Source organism: Oenanthe melanoleuca, chromosome Z, assembly GCF_029582105.1.
Source record: "Oenanthe melanoleuca isolate GR-GAL-2019-014 chromosome Z, OMel1.0, whole genome shotgun sequence".
Classification (NCBI taxonomy): domain Eukaryota; kingdom Metazoa; phylum Chordata; class Aves; order Passeriformes; family Muscicapidae; genus Oenanthe; species Oenanthe melanoleuca.
In genome coordinates this window covers 37,915,728-37,934,939 of record NC_079362.1, presented here as the reverse complement: position 1 = coordinate 37,934,939, position 19,212 = coordinate 37,915,728, and positions in this window count along the sequence as shown.

The window sequence follows — 19,212 nt, the reverse complement described above, 5'->3', positions numbered from 1 at the left end:
TGTCTGTCAAAGAACATGTTGGCATATTACAGTAGCTTGTGATTCAGGAATGAAAGTTTAAAGAAAGCAATATTTTAATTGCATTGAAGTGATCTTTGATAGCACCTTGATATGGATAAAAAAAATATATATCTGCTTCTACAAGTAGGCCTTAGATATGCTAGAAAGCCTTGCTATAAGGAAGCTTATGCTTAGAAGATGTCCCATGGTTCCTTTTCCCTTTTGGACTAGTTTAAGGATGTATTTTATCAAGGCAAAATACTCAGAGATTTCAGTTTCAGAGTAATTGAGAAAAGACTTCCCTTCCCTTCCCTTCCCTTCCCTTCCCTTCCCTTCCCTTCCCTTCCCTTCCCTTCCCTTCCCTTCCCTTCCCTTCCCTTCCCTTCCCTTCCCTTCCCTTCCCTTCCCTTCCCTTCCCTTCCCTTCCCTTCCCTTCCCTTCCCTTCCCTTCCCTTCCCTTCCCTTCCCTTCCCTTCCCTTCCCTTCCCTTCCCTTCCCTTCCCTTCCCTTCCCTTCCCTTCCCTTCCCTTCCCTTCCCTTCCCTTCCCTTCCCTTCCCTTCCCTTCCCTTCCCTCCCCTCCCCTCCCCTCCCCTCCCCTCCCCTCCCCTCCCCTCCCCTCCCCTCCCCTCCCCTCAAGAAGTTAATTGAGGAGAAGTGTAAATCTCTGCACTTGAGGATTAATGACACCAGCCATGCCCAGCTGGAAAATAACTATTCAGAAGCTGCTCTGGGGGTCCTGGTAGACACCAGGTTGTACATGAGTCAGCTGCAAGAAGACAAGGGCATGGGCTAACAGTATCCTGGGCTACATAAAGAGGAGTCTTGCCAGATGACTGCTAGATGACTGCTCCTGAGCATGGGGTGTTAGACAAGGTGATGCCAAGAGATCCCTTCCATCTTCCACAGTTCTTGACCCAGGGACAGGATGGGTATCCTGAAAACAGTTTTGCTTCATGTGGCTAATTTCAGCACTGCAGAAAGTTTATTTTCATGGCCTGATGTGCAGGCTCATTATGGCAGATTTATTGGAAGAGTGCTATCGGCAGTGTTGTCAACTCTGAGATCCATAATATGAAACCTGTTTGAATGTTTCCATAATGCAGTCATGTTCAGAAGAGAGAAAATTAAATATCTTAAGTCATGGGTGAATACTGTCTGACATTCATCAGCATTTATGGATATTGCAAGCAACTTCAGTAAATGGAGAAATTTGGTCTGTGCAGCTCTAGAACTGCTTCACTGTCTCATGGAATGAGTACCGCTGCACTGTGCATCAGATGTTTGTATCAATAGATGTGAATATTGTGAAGAAATTCAGCAGATGTTTGCAATGATCCCATTTACACACGTGGGAAGTTTTCTCTGTTGCATATTCCTTCCTGCTATATGGTGAGAATCACAGACTGTTAGAGTTGAAAGGGACCTGTGGAGTTCATCCAGTCCAATCCCCCTGCCCAGGCAGGGTCAGGTGACACAGGAACAATCCAGGTGGCTTTTGAATGTCTTCTGAGGGGGAGACTACATGACTTCCCTGTGCAGCCTGTTCCAGTGCTCTGCCACCCTCAATGTAAAGAAGTTCTTCCTCACCTGTGGAACTTGTGTATTTAGTTTATCTTCATTGCTGTAAAGAGTTGGGCACCATTCTCCTGTCACCCACCTTTGAGATATTTCTAGGTGTTAATCTTTTTTTGGCTCCAGACTAAATAGGCCCAGCTCCTGCAATCTCTCCTCATAAGAGAGATGCTCCAGACCCCAAATTATCTTTGTGACCCTCTGCTGGACCCTCTCCAGTAGCTCCTTGTCTCTCTTTTACTGAGGAGCCCAGAACTGGACACAGCGCTCCAGATTCAGCCTCAGCAGGGCCAAGTAGAGGTGCAGCATCACCACCCCCAACCTTCTGGCTGTGTGTTTCCTGATATAACCCAGGATACCCTTGACCTTCTTGGGCACAAGGGCACGGATTGCTCATGGACAACTTGTGATCCACCAAGATTCCCAGGTCCTTCTTTGCAGAGCTGCTCTGTCTGTCTGTACCCCTGGTCTGTGCTGCCACTTGAGGTTCTTCCTCCTCAGGTGAAGGAGTAATTGTCTTTGAAGAAGATCTGTATAGCCTGTTAGTAGAATTTACTGTTAAAAGTATGATCTTGGGACTACATCTGATTTGCTCTTAACTTAGAATTGTAGAAATGGCACAATAAATGCTTTGTCCTGTGTTTTACAGTACTCACTTTTTTTTTTCCTTTAGTACTACAAGGATTTATAGTAAAGGCAGGCACTTTTTCACTAAGTAAACAATTGAATCTCTGTCCTTGGATGCTACAGTTTTGTTAGAGGTGTTTTGCTTTTGATGTTGAAAAAAATAAAAGTGAAGGAAAAGCAGGTTCTTTTCTGTACCTAAAATAAAATCAGAAATACAAGTAGCTCTGAGAAGCTCATGTCAATAAGTAAAATAGTTTTAAATGCACAATACCAAGTGAAGGTGAGAAGAGTTTCAGATGAAATCTCTGAAGTCACCAGTAGGGTATCTTGGTCAGACTTTTCATTTCTTTTTGTAGTGTTATGTCAGCATAATTAGTTTTTCCTGTTGCTTTTGGCCCCCTCGGGGAGCTCATGTGGATTAAATTTTTTGCGTGTTTTAATTCTGACAAATTTTCTGTCTGTTTTACAGTTTCTACTATGACAAAGGGGTTTAGTAAAGCATTTCCTCTGAAATAAATGTTCAACAAAGTACAGCCTTGCCTCATTAGCAACCAGCTTGTGAGGAGGTTGTAGGTTATCCATTGTAGGTTATCCAGTTGTTGGCTCCTGACATTTTCTGATCTATTTAAAATCAATGTAGCAGATACACATGGGAAGTGCCACAGTGAACTATCAGAATAACAATTGTAAGTGGCACCTCTGTAATACTGGAATAGGAGAGAACTCTGGAAAACAAAATGTCAGCCATGTTCATGATACTTAAGTATTCCATTTTACATACAATCTTCTGGGAATTGTAGTCCATTCCTCATGCTGTGTGCAGTTACTAATTTCAACAGCTTTTGTATCTGGCTGGTGGTTTCAATTTCCTTTCTCAAAAGCTCCCAATGAATTCTTTATGATCTATTTCTACTTTTTATTTGAAACCCATATAGATATAAAAATATGAGAAAGAAAGAAAGAAAACCCAAAGCAAACTAACCACTGACAGAGAGTTCACTGATCATTCCAATACTTATTTTGGAGGGAGATAAAAATTTCTGGACAAATTTTCCATTGACATTTTTAATTTAACCAAGCCATATAGATTACTTAAAGGGAAAACTGGTGAGTATTATTGTATTCTCAACATTTTTTAAAAATAAATTTAAGGCTTTAATTTTTTGTACAGCATCAAAGGTCAGCTGATTGGAAGGGAACACTGATGTATTTGTACTTTGAAATATGGTTCAGTGTGTTTCTGTCATCCAAACTGCAGATTTTTTAAGACCTTCCACTTTTGTGGCTTTTTTCTCCTATCTAATTTTCTAAATTTCTAGGAGGAGGCAATATAGGGTATTTTCAGGATGTGAATGGAGGGAAAGTCTTGAGGCTTTAGGAAAGGCAAAGTCTGAGAAGGTTTACAAAGCAGATTTCTCTAGGTGGTTCTGAATTAACAAAAAGTCTTCTATTGTTTGAGAAGCATGATTGGAGACTTGAAAGTTTCAGGAAAGTTTTAATTTATATTGCTGCATCTGGATCTGAAGCTTCAAAGTTTCCACTTGTTTTTTGGTTAGTTGCTGTTTTAGGTGGCTGTAAATACTAGAGAGAGAATAGTTGCATGGTACATGAGAGCAGAGTTTTGGAAAGTATCAGAAATGTACATCTTCAGCCAGGAATACCTTTTAATTTCAGAATATATTGGGCTTCTATTCACTCTCTATTAATGTTGCAATATATAAACAGGTCTGCTCTTCCAAGTCTGGAAGAATATCTCAAGGAGCTTTTTACTTTCAAAGGTACTGGAATTTGTGTGTGGATTATGCACTTCTTCCTTCCTATAATTGCTCTGGCTATCTTGTCAATTTAGAAATTGATTCCCTCCAGATTAATGTCTTTTAAAATGTAAGCACAATTTTAATCTAAACTGCAAATAGGGTCAGTTTTAATGGAAACTAAACCAAGCAATAAAGGAACAAAATCAACAGATTAATGAAAACTAGGTTAGTACTGTATATTTTGAAATTGTGTTCACAATTACAGTCAAGGTAACTTCTTATCAAACACCTTTATCAGGTATTATTTTTCTTTGTTTTACCTTTTCATTGTGTCTCACCCTACATTTCACCCTTAAATTTTTATTACGTATGTATTACACAGCTTTAAAACACATTTGTATTTAAGGAGACTTTTTGTCTTCATTCTGACTAAAAGGAGCATTCTGGAAGCCTGTGTCCAGATACAGCAACAACTGTGGCAAAAAGCGATGTACAGACAGTAATTAGAATTTAACCTTATCTGCCTATTCCTGCAGGTAAAATTTCAGCATCTGTTGGCAAAAAGCAAGGACTGGCTAGCTGTCAGAAATCCTGTAATGCAGGGACAGTAGAGGCTGTAGAACTTTTTATAGTTTTGAGAGGGATGGTAAACAAAGTAGCATTTCGCAGTCACAGAGATTGTAAAAAAGACCGTATGCTGTCAGCTCTAGTCTTTGTAGCTCTACATTCAGTATGAAATACTTTTATTAATTTATCAGTGGTCTATGAAAAAGGCATTCCTTCCAACTCGTATGAGATTGGCAGATTGGCTTTCTGAAGCTCCAGAAAGATTTTTAGCCCAGATGATCTACCTGCTCCTCATTTGTGTCAGCTCAGTTTGCAAATTAGCGAGTTCTCTTTCAAAAAAATCTATATATGAAGAGGTACTACACTCTGGGAAGCAGGAAGGTAATTTTTTTTTTAATCTCCTGCTGCTCTGTTTGTGGGAAAGAAATTTTCATTTTAGAGAGGCTGCACTTCTACATGGAAAGCATAGCAATTACACCTGTTGGTAGGAATTGGCATGGATTAGTGTTCTTCTGTCTTTCGTAATGTGAGTAGGAAATTTGGTATTGTAGCCATGTCACACACACAGATGCTGAGTAAGGAGTCTAAAGGTAAGTGCAAGGCCATTTCCAGCTCAGCCAGATACAAACTGCTCCTAGTTTGTAGGGGACCTGGGGGACCATAGAGGCTGTCTGTAAGGCAATAGTGGGACAAGTGGTGTATCTGGATGATTTTTGTGGTGACAAGGGAGCTACCTACTCATATATCTTCTGTCTGACAGCAGAGTGCTGAGGAAATGGCAGCTAAGAGCAGGAGAGACTTGATTTCTGGTCTGGTTGAGATGCTTAATGTGACATATTTTTGGCACCACAAGTGGTATGAACAAAGAGGAGGTTCGAGTAGCTGGAGCTGACAGACACTGTCAGATATGGGAGACAGGTAGCAGCCTCCAGCCCTTCTCCCCACTGTTACTCTACACATTGGTCTTATTCCAAACCCTGGGGGAATCTGGCTAACTGTTCCCACACAAATCCCCACATACACAAAGCACAGCTCCCAGCCATCCAGTAGTCTTAAATTCTCTTACTTAAGCCTGGTTATTGTGGTCCTGCGAGATGCACTGACAGTCGGGTGCTGGGAGAGCTCCTTGGTTCATTGGCATTTCTTGTCCTTTCCTTGCCTGGCTGGAGAAAAGATGCAGGGTCAGGATTGGCCTGCAGCTGCTGAAAGTGGCTTGTCCAGCACAAATGCTACATGTATCCCTGTTTGCCTTATCCTTGGGATTGGTGTTATGGCCCGGAGGCACAAATATATTTGTCACACATTTCTGTTACTTCCATTTCACAACCACTTTGGAGAGACTTTGATCAAATTATTAGGAATCACGTTTCGTAAGTATACTTTAGAATGAAAAGATTTTACTCCCCAGTTTTAGTGCTACTGAAGATTACTGTAATATCTAGCACTTTAATATAAAACCTTTCCATACATTAGATTTAGAAAGGTTTATTAGAAGGGAGGCTAAGGCATTGGAGTGATTGATTCCATATAATTCATGCCTTGGAAATCAGTGGCATTTTGCCAAGGGAAAACATTCCCACAATCTGCTTTGACTTTTGATGTCATAGTATAAATTTTCAGGAAATTACATACACTCAATATATACATTTATTTCTTTTGCAGTACCAAGCCTTAGGCTAGACACTACTCTGCATTTTAGCATCCGTCCAGAGCAGTTTAGATAAAGAAAATAGCATTAATTTTATGTTCACATAATTTTTCTTTTTAATCAGGTGTTTGAGTAGAACTGCTGAAGGGAGAAGACTACAGCAGTGAGTAAACTGTAGCAATGATATTGATTGAAAGGGATTATTTGGCACAATTAATGAGTTTAAGGTATCTAGATGAAACTTCTAGCTCTGTGGAAAAGACCACCAAGTGCACTGAAGGTGCTTCCTCTAATTCTGGAATCCTTAGAATGACAAAAATAAATAAATATAGAATGACAAAATAAAAAGTAAAGTGAATTCACACTATCATCATCATTATATTGCATGCAACTTTTTGAATAGTACTGGAATTGCACAAATGTTTCACTTTGCTTTCAGCTTGCACATTTCCAGCTGCCTCCTCCATTTCTAAGGGGCAATGTCTTTAAATTAATAAGCTCTAAGTATCCTGTGGATTCTATGTACTATTTGGACTTGTAGTGGCTGTAACTATAATGTAAGTACTCTTTGTAAGTAAGTGACGATTTCTAACCAAATTATTTTACAGACCCTGCAAATGGGCATCTCACTTCTGAGACGTTCTCTCACTTCTGTAGAGTGTCTCAGTCTCACTGAAGCCAACTTTCATTAGAATACTTGAAGCATCATTCTTAGTAACTTTTCTTCTGTGAGCTTTCTGAAACTTGCTAATTCAGTTGAAAGCTGAGATTTGTTTTCAGAAATGTATCCAATCTCCTCCTCTTTCCTCCTTACCCCCTCACTCTCTCCTTTCCACACCAATTACATGGAGAGATCTGCAGGAATTATCATGTGATAGGAGAAAGGTAGAGGAGTACTATGTGATTATTACCACAGCTTTAATGTCACATATGATGTAACATGACTTATGTAATAGACACATAAATTTCACAATGTTATTTTACCTTTTTTTTTTTACAATTAAAAAAGTTACATTAATATTTTCCTTGTTTCAACCATGCAGACCATATATATGTTCTTTTTTTCTCCCCTAAGTTTGCATATATCTTTAGTGCATTTTTAGCTATTTTAGAAAACTACTATTTTCTTGCCATATGATGTTGAAAATGTAGTTCTTTCTCATAAAAGAAGTTATAATCTTATATTACTAATACATTTGGGGGAAAAATCTGAAGATTTCAAAAGAAAGCAGCCATTGAATTTAGATCCCCTTTTAGTGTTAATTTCCAGTATGTGACTGGTGTGACTCTTATGGTGGCCTATGCAGGGCCAGGAATTGTACTCAATGATTCTCATGGGTCCCTTTCAACTCAGCATGTTCTTTGATTCTATGAAGATGAAATGTCTTATCATTCTGAAGTAAATATAAATTAAGAATCTTAATTTTTTGTGTCATCATAGACACACATAGTTGCTTTATTTGTCTCATTGAATTTGTATTGTATTTTCAAAATGTTCAAACACACTTTTTTCACAAGGAAATGCAAAGGGGAAGGGGAAAGAAAGGTAAAAAAAGTCAAGATTTTCCAGTGAATACATTAATGAGAGAAGGTAAGCAGTGGAGAGGAAATATTAAAGTGAATGGACAGTGCAAAAAATCATGTAAAGTCATAGAGTGAGTGTAGTGGGTTGCCTCGGCAAACATTCACCTGTCTATTCACTCACATTTCCAGAATGTTGACAAGCTAGAAAGAAAGAGAGAAGACTCATAGATAGAGGCAACAGCATTTTAATAAGGAAAGTAAAAGGGCATGGAAAGGAAAATGGGGAGTGTCTGCTGCTCCCCAGAGGTTCCTCCCTGGGAAGCAAGGCAAAAGCATCATGCTTTTTGGGAGGAAAAGACCAGAACCACAAAGATTCCCTCCTTCCTCCTGTCCCTGAACTTTCATTGCTGAGTGAGATGTCACATGGTGGAAGATAATGCATTGGCCAGAAATGGTCAGCTCCTTTGGCTGTGTGCCCTCCACTCTCAGAGCTCACAGGGGCAGAAGGGACAAAGCCTTAATGCTGCGCAAGCATGCACTGTTCAGCAATAGACAGCACACAGGTAATCTACCAGCAGTGTTCTAGCCATGCACACAGAGCACAGCACACAAAGGGCCACTGTGTAGGAAGTAAATTTCATCCTGGCCCAAATCCAGTACAATGATAAATACAAATATCAGTTAGAAAAATTAATTTTATGAAGTCTTTACATTTCAGAGTAAATTTCAGAGTTTGGTTAGTCAGTTGAATATTAGATTTTTTTTTCCTTTTGAGCAGGAAAATAAAAAGCACATACAGTGAAGTTTTCCAATTCTCAGAAGTTAATCAGCTTGTTACAGAAATTAATTTTGGAGCAAGAGAATCAAGTGTTTTGTTACGATCGGTATCATTGTATTGCTGGGAGTTGTCACCAAAAAGGAAATGGGAATTTGTTGCTAAACTGTGGCTTTCTAATTCACCTTATAACACTACCTGTTTGAGTAATGTAAGCTTGTTTAAGCGCAGTAAGCCTCAACCACACATCTTTCTTGGCTTTAAAAATTTAGCCGGGAGGAGCGACCAGGAAGTTAGAAACTAGCTTGCCCTTTTAATTAAAAAACTTACAAGGTGTAGTTTAAAATCCCCTTTAAGTGTTAATTTCCAGTACTTTCACTGTCTTTGCCATATATTACTGTCAAGGTCTTGATTGCTACTACTTTTGGAGCTGGGGAGGTTTTCTCTTTCCTTTTGCCCAGCAGCCTGGTACTGCTGCTGATGCTGTGTATTTATTAAGGAGGTTTGCAAAATCTACAGCAATATGAAAAGCAAGATAAGAAAAAATATCTGCTTTTTATCTACTATAGCTTTTAATTAGTGTAGAAGCTAAGTCATGTTTTTAGGTTGCCATTGTTAGTGCAAATATCAAAAATAATGTGTCAAGCATGACTAGGAAGGGATCTTTTTCCTGTATTAAGAGTTGGTGTACCTTGAATCCCGTATTCAGCTTTTGACTCTTCACTGCAAGAAATATTTTGATGTGCTGGAGCAAGTTTGGAGAAGGTCATTGAAGCTGGGGAAGGGTAGGGAAGGCAAGTTCTATGAGTGTTTCCAAAATACAGCCTAAAAAGCAATCTCATTATAATTGTAATTTTCATATTTGGGAGCATGGCATCCCTCATTGTGACACCAGATACACAGGGGATAGCTTCACCTGTTTTACATGCTGAGTATGGAAAAAGCTCCTGTTTGCATACTATATTTTACATATATATTCATAGGTTTTCCCAGAAGAAGCATATATGTGACAATAACTTCCCCAAAGCCATTAACATATATTCCCTTCCATCAGCACATAGGTTCTTCTGTCTTGGGAGTGCTGTTGGTGATTCTGGTGATCAGCCACCTCGCAGTTGGGTGACCACATGATGAACTGGTGCTATTTTTCCACATTAGGAGTGAAGTTAACATTTCTGGTCTAGTTCATTATTTTGCAAGTCCTTAGATCGATGAAGTGTCGTTTCTTATTCCTCTCCTTGGTTAATGCTTATTGCAGCTTTGGATTGTACAGTTCCATGGCCTCATGATTTTGCAAAATTATCATTGTATTAGCCCATTATGGGCAAGCAATTCTTCACCTGGAAACATGAGGAGCAGTTGAAGGAGCTGGGATTGTTGAGCCTGGATAAAAGAAGGGTCAAGGAGGACCTTTCTGCTTTCTACAGCTACCTTAATGGAGGCTGTAGCCAGGACAGGGGTCTGTCTCTTCTCCCAGGTAATAAGTGACAAAATGAGAAGAAGCAGCTTCAAATTACACCAGAGAAAGTTTAGGTTTCATTTTAGGAAACATTTATTCACTGAAATGGTGTTCAAACATTAGAACAGAATGTCCAGGGTAGTGGTGGAGTCACTGTACCTGGCAGTGCTCAAAAGGAATGTGGGTCTGGTAGTCAGGGACGTGGTTTAGTGACAACCACAAAGGGGTTAGTTAAACAGTCAAACTCAATGGTCTTAGAGTTCTTTTTGAACATTAACCTCAACAATTCCATTATTTTATGAGTATATGAACTGCAGATTTCCAGGGTCACTGCACTAAGTTGTGCAATTAAGAGGAAGAGGGATTTTTTTTACTCTGTTCTGGATTATACTTTGTTTTCAAACCATCTTGAATGAAAGAAAACAAGTGTTTTATATGAGCTTTCAGATAAGAGTGGAAATAGATTTAATTCATAGCTTCTGCTAAAATAAATAATACCTTCTGCTAAATCTACTGCAGAAACATTCAATTTAGTAAGATTAAGTAGTATAAACATGAGTAGGGTAACACTAGTATAAGGCCAGTGGGAAGTCACTGAATATCACAGGCATTAAAATATCTGTCTTGTATTTAAATTCTTCTGTTTGTTAAAAAAAAAACAAATAAAATTGCTTCAATTTGAAAAGAGAAAATACCTTCCTTTTAAAATTGATATAACCTAACTCATATGTTGTATGATACACATTCAAAATAACAATTGAAAGTGAAACTGGACAGAGGAAAACAAAGATTTTCAAAAAAATTTATCACAACCCAACACGTAGGAAATAAACTACAGACAGCAAAAAACCAATATCAACCTGATAGTACATTCACTATTGATCTTATAATGTTATTTCAGTTGCCTTTAGATATATTTCAGTTACCTAAACAGAAATCATCCTGTGGGTTTATTTAGGCTTTTGTAAAACAGACAAACAATCAAGCAAACAGGTGAATTAAAGGACAGACCTCTTTTGGCTAAGTGTGTGGAAGAAATTTCAACAGAAGAGTAACAGATGCTAAAGGTAAGGACAAAGCTATTTTTCTCAAGCTGGGAATCCCTACATCATCTGTGATATAATGTACGAGGTGCCACTAAAGGTTAATAGTCATCTTTCACTCAGGGAAATCTTTCTCTGTTTTTCCAGCTCCCTGTCCAGCAAACAAATACAGACTATATGTGTATTTTTGTAATCTGGTTTCTATCTTGAGTCTAGCACAGTCTCCCTTCTTTTTGCTCCATGGTTTAAGAAATGTCTGTAACATCTGACAAGTTTACGTGACTTCATTAATTCCCTTCTCTTGATTGACACTCAGGGGATTGATGGCATTGATTCCACATGAGCAAAAAAAAGAGGGGTGAAAACAATATTTGGCAGGAAGATAAATTATTTAGAAAGTAGGATAGTTGAGCTGAAAAACCACAGTGAAGTTTTTGCTCAAAGAAAACACATCTGAAATAGAGGAATAGAGTCAAAACTTTCAGGATCTGAAGAGAAACACAGAAAATCATATAATTTTTTAGTAGTTAGCTGAAGATTAGTTCATACTCTGTTGTGAGGCCTCTAACAAAGTTTTTAGTCTTTTTAGTTATGGTAGGAAAAGCATGACAGGTTTATTTTTTCTATTACCTTTTTTTTTTTTTTTTTTTCAGAATTTTTCCGCCCTATCTCTTCTTAATAAAATTTAAAAATAGGCAAAAATAGCATTTAACTTTTAGACATTCTTTTTATGCATTTGTGAAAGTTAAAATCAAATTAAATAGGCCAGGCACTTACCTGCTGTAACTGGAGGAAGATTACACCAGAAAACATTATTTAATCCCATCTTTGGGCAAAAAGGTTTTGCACAAGCATCTGCCACTAAGTCTGTGGGTGCTGGTGTGTAGCATAAGCAGAGTTTGTGAGACTGCTGCTCCACTTGCACCTTCAGTACTGATAAGGAATTGATCAGGTCTTCATGACCTTAGGGGCAGTCCTGACTCCAAGCAACATTCATTCTGCTGAGGAAAGGAGGGGAGGCAGCGAGGTGAGGGTGGTAAAGGCTGTAATTCTCTAAGAACTTTTATCTTGGTTCCATGTCTTAATGTGGATTGCACAGCACACTGACTTATTCTTCCATTGCTCTGTTTCTAGCTATTGAAATTGATGTAGCTCCATTTCAATCAGAAGCTGTGTAGGCTTTTAGGAGCTGAGGATTTGTACTTTATTCTGGTGCATAGAATGAGATTTTTCATGGGTTTCATATTTCTGTAGACTCAGGCTTAATATGCTACATCTATTGCCCTGAAATTACTCCATATTTTTGGTTTATATACAGTGATATTGAGATATTTCCTCTCAAGTACCTTAATGCTGTGCCATCAGTGACCCATAATTGTATGTTTATTTCTCAATTATGTAAATCCTTGAACTCTGACTGAGAAAGGCTTGATTTGAATAATTATTTGACTGTTATTTCTGAATAACCATGAAGTGCCTATCAGATATTTTCATGTTAACTTGCTGTAGACATTGTAGACATTGCCACTCCCCTAAAGGACATGACTTTTTGTTTCCATGCCTACTATGTCCTCCTTTGCCTCAGAAAATTAAATGCAACTTATCTTCAAGAAGAAATCACTATTTCAGAAGAGGTAGAAGAAATAAAGACTTGACAGCAACCTAATCAATGAAGACTGACTGGGTGATGAATTAGTGTGTCCTTCTCTATAAGCCCTTCCTTTCCTTTCTCTCTCCTTCAGCCCTCTGATCTAGAGGATCATGTTGTGCATTTGAAGAATGCAGCTGGTTTGTATATCAAAAGTCTCAAACAAAAAATCACAAACCAAACCAAAAACCCAGAAGAAATTAGAATAAAAGGAAATTGGTTTCAAGCCATGTTTAGGGCAAAAGTTTTTGTATATTTAAGAAAAAGAATTCTGTGAAACCAACAAACTGCATGTTAGATGCTAGGTAGTAGTTGTAATAAAATCTTTTTATGGAAGCTGAAATCTTCAATTTTGATGTGATTAAAAATGCCTTTCACATTGTGAAAATTCCTGAAAAAATCTGATTTAAAAAGGCTATGTGAATAGTTTATTGTTTTCCCCAGTCCATCAAAATATGGTTAAACTGATAGTTTTTTGTTGCCCATCTGACACTGATTAAAAACAATCTGTAATAACTTTTTTGTCATTTTTCTTTTAGATGGAATTGTGTCTTGGCATTTGCTATTAAAAAATGCAATTAAATCAGTAAAAACCTTGTTTAAAGATAAAGATTATCAGCTGTTTCCAGAACCTGTATTACCTACAGCTTAAAGAAGTTAATGAAAATGGGTATCAAGAAAGAAAATGTTGTGATGCTCAGGTCTAATGACATATGACACAGTAGTCAGCTAACCATACTAAAGAGTAAGATGTCTGTTGATAATGTTCATAAGTTTTGTAGTATCAATTCATAACATTCTAATCAACAAGAAACTGAGGTCTTTTTGTTGAGAGGTGGACTGCTTTTGTATGCAAAATAGACTGAAAATTTTGATACTGGTACCAATGTTCCAAATAATCAAAAATATTATATTAATCTGTGGCAGAATTACAGAATTTTTGCTAACAGCTATAATCACAAAAATTTTTGATGTTGGACTCTCACTAACAGCTCTTTTGAATAATTTGTCCTTCAATCCTAGAGATCACGACATTCAGTTTAATCCTATATGACTCAAAATTTGTAGTTCTTTCCTACTGTGTTGGGGTCTTGAGTTTATGAACTGAAAAAAGTTTATTAACTTAAAAATCTGTTGTTGCAATTGCATCTTGCAGCCCCTCTATTGTAAGAAGTTTATTGCATGCAATAGGAAACAGGTCTATGTGATGAATGTCATCCTTTGCTAAACCTTTGGCCATCTTTCAGTCATAAACATATTGCCTGAGGTCCTGTCAGGTACTTGTTTTTTCATTGTATAAGACTTCTTAAGGGACCATATTTTGCCTTTTATTTCATGCAATTTTTTAAAATTTGGTGACATTATGTACCGTCAACAGCAGGAGAAGATTTCCATTGCAGCAAATTGAACAGGATGTTATTGCTGTTGTTATGCATGCTGTATGTACAATGATTGCACTTAGCTTAAATTTTAATTGAGCAGAGAGAGAGAGACTTGCTTGCAATTAGCAAGACGGTTTTTTCTTCCTACTTTTTCCACTTTCAAAAGGCTAACCAGACATGCAAGAGAACAGTTTTCATTTATTCTGAAGCGGGCACAAAATAAATTTTCCTGCTTTAATTATCACTTTTTTCAGCAGAATTAATCCATAACATGAATTAGTTACTCTGTAGGTGCTCCTCTTTTTAGAAAATATTTCCATATTGTTAAATTGGTAAAGAAGAAATTAAAGAAGGAAATTTACGTTTTTGAGCATTAAGTATAATCACAAGTTAAGCCACAGTTTTGGTTGGTGTTTTGTTTGTTTGCTTGTTTACTTTCCACCTGTGCTTCAAACTCTTCTATGTAATTTTCTTTATCGTGTGTCACTAGCTTCCAATTTCTCCATCAATGTGATGATGACACTGGGGCTTTATCAGTGTGATGATTTGCCATATTTTGTTCAGAATTCTCTTTGTTTTGCATTCATGCAAGTATGCCTGTGAATTCTGATGTCAGAGAGAACTACCACCTAAAACACAGCACTTCAATTTATAGATATAAAAGATCAATTCATATTCAAATCACGTAAATAAAAATTGATTTTAATATGTTCTTTGCTTCAAATAGTGGCCTTCAGGTGCTAAGTATGAGAAACTTATATCTTCCAGGGAGGAATACAGGTAATAAGTTTGTCTATTGCTTCAAAGTGACACATTGTATAATCCCTGTTTACGCTGTACTTAGGAGGTCTAATACATGTACAAAAAAATTATGGTGCAAATATAGTTACAAAGCCATGAAGCTGAAGTATCTCATGTTTCTTTCTGGCACTGTGGCTGAAAGTAAGATGCATTTTTATCAGGTTTCCACTGAACCAGACAAATCTTAACGGGTTATGAAATAATTCAAGTTCAGACAGTGTAACACAGAGACTTAACAGAGTTTATTTTCTGTACAAAGAAAACCAAAATATCTTACGTATAATTGCCTTCCCAGCTCGTATTCCTTTGAATGCAGTGATCAAGGAGATTTTTTTTTTTGCTGTTGATTCTAACATATGGTTTCTTATTTCTCTGCTATCTCCTGCTGCGTGTTCATTTAATAGGAATATCAGAAGGTTTAACAAAAAGTATTTATTCTCAGAAGAAAAAATTTAACTCATGACATGAAAAGAAAGAACTACTGAAGCAACATAGGCTACATATTAATGCCTTGGAACAAGAAGTGAAAGATAAAGAGCAAGTATTTTAAGGGCCACAGACGACTATGAAATTGCCCAAGAGGAGCAGGCTACAACTAATTTCAAAAGCATGTGGTAGTAACTTGCTTTCACAAAAATTTTCAAATTAAATGGTGAACTTCTGAGTCCTGAATCATGGTAAAAAACTCACTGTTGAAGGGAAACTGACTTTGAAAAGTCACGGTATCTAAATACTTTTCAGGTTTTCAGGACTCCTGTTGAAGTCGTGGGTGCTCCATCTCTGGAAGTGTTCAAGGCCAGGTTGAATGGGGCTTTGAGAAACCTGGTCTAGTGGAAGGTGTCCCTGCCCATGGCAGGGAAGTTAGAACCAAATAACTTTAATGTTCTTTCTAACCCAAACCATTCTGTGACCCTATAAGTGTAGAATTCCTGTACAGACCTAAAAACCTGTATGCAACACGGCATAGTTCTTTATAAAGTACAAAACACTTAATTCTCTGTTATAGCTAGCTTGTTGTGTACCAAGAGATCAACCAACCAACCAAATCATCAATGAAACTATCAAAAAATAAACCAGACAACTAATAATAATAATAATAATAATAATAAATGTAGAAAGACAGAAGAATAAATAGAGAAGAATATAAGAATATCCTTTTTATTTCTGCACCATGACAGCTGTGGGAATCTAGAGTAATAATTTCAAACAGAGATAATTTTATTTGTCATCTCATACTAGCTGTTGGAGCTTATTGTAGGTTTCAGTAAGTGTTCAGTGATTCCTGGAATTTTATTTAATTGGCTTTTTCAGCCAAAAAAAAAAAAAAAAAAAGCCTGAAGTGCATTGTGCTATCATAATTTTATGTTGTATCCAAACAATCTTGATTACTGTTGACTTTTTGTAAGTTTCCTAGACCATAACCACAGTTCTGGTTATTTTCAAGTAGACAAGGTCAGCTTAGCTATTCATGTCTCCTCAAACAATGCCTTAATTCATAATCTTGTTATGTCCTTCTCTTTTTGCAAAACACAGAAAGTACAGTGTATTTTCAGTCAGAAATTGACTAAACAGTTGAGAAACTACTTACATTTTTAGCATAGCTGGAGTCAATTTTTATTTAATTTTTGCTTTAATAATTTCCTGCCTCAATAAGCAAACTAACGAAAATTAAATGTTATGGGTACGAGGGGTATTTGAAGTGCCCTGTGATGGCAACACTCCTAATTATACAGCAGAGCAGTCTAGTCTTGTGAGTACTTGTGCTCTGTGATGCTGAACTGTGAACAGGAAAAATTCAGTACTCACACAGCTACAAAGCTAGGATATGCTTTGGGTACTAATGAAAACTAAGCAAAGCTCCCAAGCACTTAGTCTGTGTGTGGATGGGTTGCAGGGCAGACTGTGGAATAAACAAGAGCTCGTGAAGCTAGGCTGGATCCTGGAATCAGTCCTCTCCCAGTCTGGTTAAACTTTACAGGCTGGTTTACCCTGCTTATCATATGAGGGTCTGGTGCAAACTCACTTGTTTAGATACAACCTGCGTACCACACACACATCTCAGCTTCTGAGACTGGCTTCACAAGGTTTAGTACTGCCTTTCTGCATCTTGGAGCATTTTGAAAATGCAACTGTGCTTTATTTTTTCAGTTTAGAAGATTCTACAGGATTGTTACAGGTTTTGTTCAAACCTTAAAGGAAATTTCTAAAACAGGTAATTTCTTTTTGGACAGATGAAGATTGAGTATTTGAAGCATTTGAGACATTGTTTCAAAGGACATTTAAAAAAAATATTACCCAGCTTTATCTTCACTCAATTGTCTTCACACCAGTTGCCACCTCCGAACTAGAATTTGCCCTCATCTCTTTCCTTGTCTTTAAGAACTGGAGAACAGATGACAAGGGTTTCCAGAAAGGTGACAATTCTTCATAAACATCTGAGCAAGTGAGTGTCACAGCACAGAAAATTTAACATGCTGTCTCTTCTGCATGTTTTATCACTTTCAAATCAGCAGGAAAAAAGAGACAAATTCTATCTGGCATGCTCGAAATGCTAATAAAAATGAAGGAAAGAAAGTAAGTAAAATTGTTGATGGAGAAACATTAAATGAAATTTGTGATTGTGTGATGCCTCCCAAATTATACCAACACAGTAGGGGATTTTATGACTCCAAATGATTGCTGTTTTGAAGGGAAAGGCTGTTGTTTGAAATTCCTAAGGTGTATAGCAGATGGTACTGAACTGAAGCTGTGGATGATATTCACAGCAGAAACAAAAAAAGCCTAAAGATGGAATTGACAGGTTGTGCAAAGGTGAAAATGCACCCCAATATCTCAGTATTACTATGTGAAGTATTATGAAAAAGCTAGATTAAAATGGCACTTTGATGTACATTTATTAACTTTATTAAGTACATTTATTAACATTTATTTTGAGCCCATCTGGAATATGCCTTCTAGTAAACAGGTAAAAGAGTGTGATTGCTGTGTTTAATAATTATAGCACTGGCTATTCTTAATCTTTCCACCCTACTTATAAGGTGTGAATAAACACTTTGTGGATATCAAAATCAATGGTTTTGTTTAGGTGATTTCACTTTTATTTTGGTGTGATTCCTATGAATTAAAGAAAAAATACAAGTAAATAAACTTCTTTAGTTTTTAGTTTATCTATGTTTGTTTTGAACTCTAGTAACTAAAAAAAATAATATAGGGAATAAACAACAGGCAGATTGTGTCCAGCAATGCTAGTTGTACAGACCAAGTTGTCTGATAGCTATATACTCAGAATTCTGATCTCTTTTGAAGATAACAGGATAGACTGAAACTTAACTTCCTTTACCAGCCACCACTATAATGCTCTGTTAATTCACTTTAAAAGTAATAAAACGAAGATATTTTTTTCTTAAAATGTAAATGTTTGATTTGCAATAAACAGATTTGATAGAATTTGTTTTCCCTAGTTTCTTGACAGCAGTTCCAGGAAAAAACCTGTTGTCTATGAGGACCTAAATCTGTGGACATTCTAGCACCAAAAACCACAATGTTCTATTTTCAGGACCACAAACTGACTCTACAGCTCTGAAGCCAAGGAATTTGGTATGGAATGCCTTTCTACAGGCATTTTAGGAGCTGTATCAGTTAGCCATACTTTTTAACAACTTAAAGGAGTTTTATTTCATTCCTGTTTCCCTCGCCCCCAAGAATTCCCTTATTATAATTTGTCAGATTCTCCATTGATGAAACTATAGTATAATATATGAGTTTGGGCATTTCTTAAGTGAGACTAATGATTGTCAAAATGTCTTCACTGGATAAAACTCTTTATGCTCTTCTGATGAGAGGCAAAGATAAAAATTATCTTTTATCTATACTTTTTATAGTTGTCAAGAATTCCCACTGCTGGCCACTAGGCTACAGGGCACATATATGGGTTAAGAAGTTTTGCAGAAAGTATTCTAAAATACTACTGGAATTGAGAGTGAACCTAGAAATATTTTTATTTTTCATGTATATATTTGTGAGATAAGTATGAAGATCATCCAATGAGCACCTAGAGTGCAGATGTTCAGTGAAAGATTCTATTTGTATATAAGATTTTCTACCACCAGTGAAATGTTTTGAGAAACTAGAAGACTACAGACTTTAATTTCCCTGTAGATACATGTTAAACTATTATTATAGGTAGAATCATAGGATAATTGCCTCCTACAATACGTGTGCTACTCTGCTTTTTTGAAGAGGAAAGTCTAGATCTTTAGTTTCTTTCTTTTTCTTGGTGTGTCCTCCCCCCACCACCCCACCCCCCCACCACCCCGAAAAAAAAAAAAAAAAAAAAAAAGGCAAAAGTGGTCTGTTTTAGTGACTTTTCTTTGTTTCCTGTGGCAGGCTGAGTTTGTTGGGTACCTTG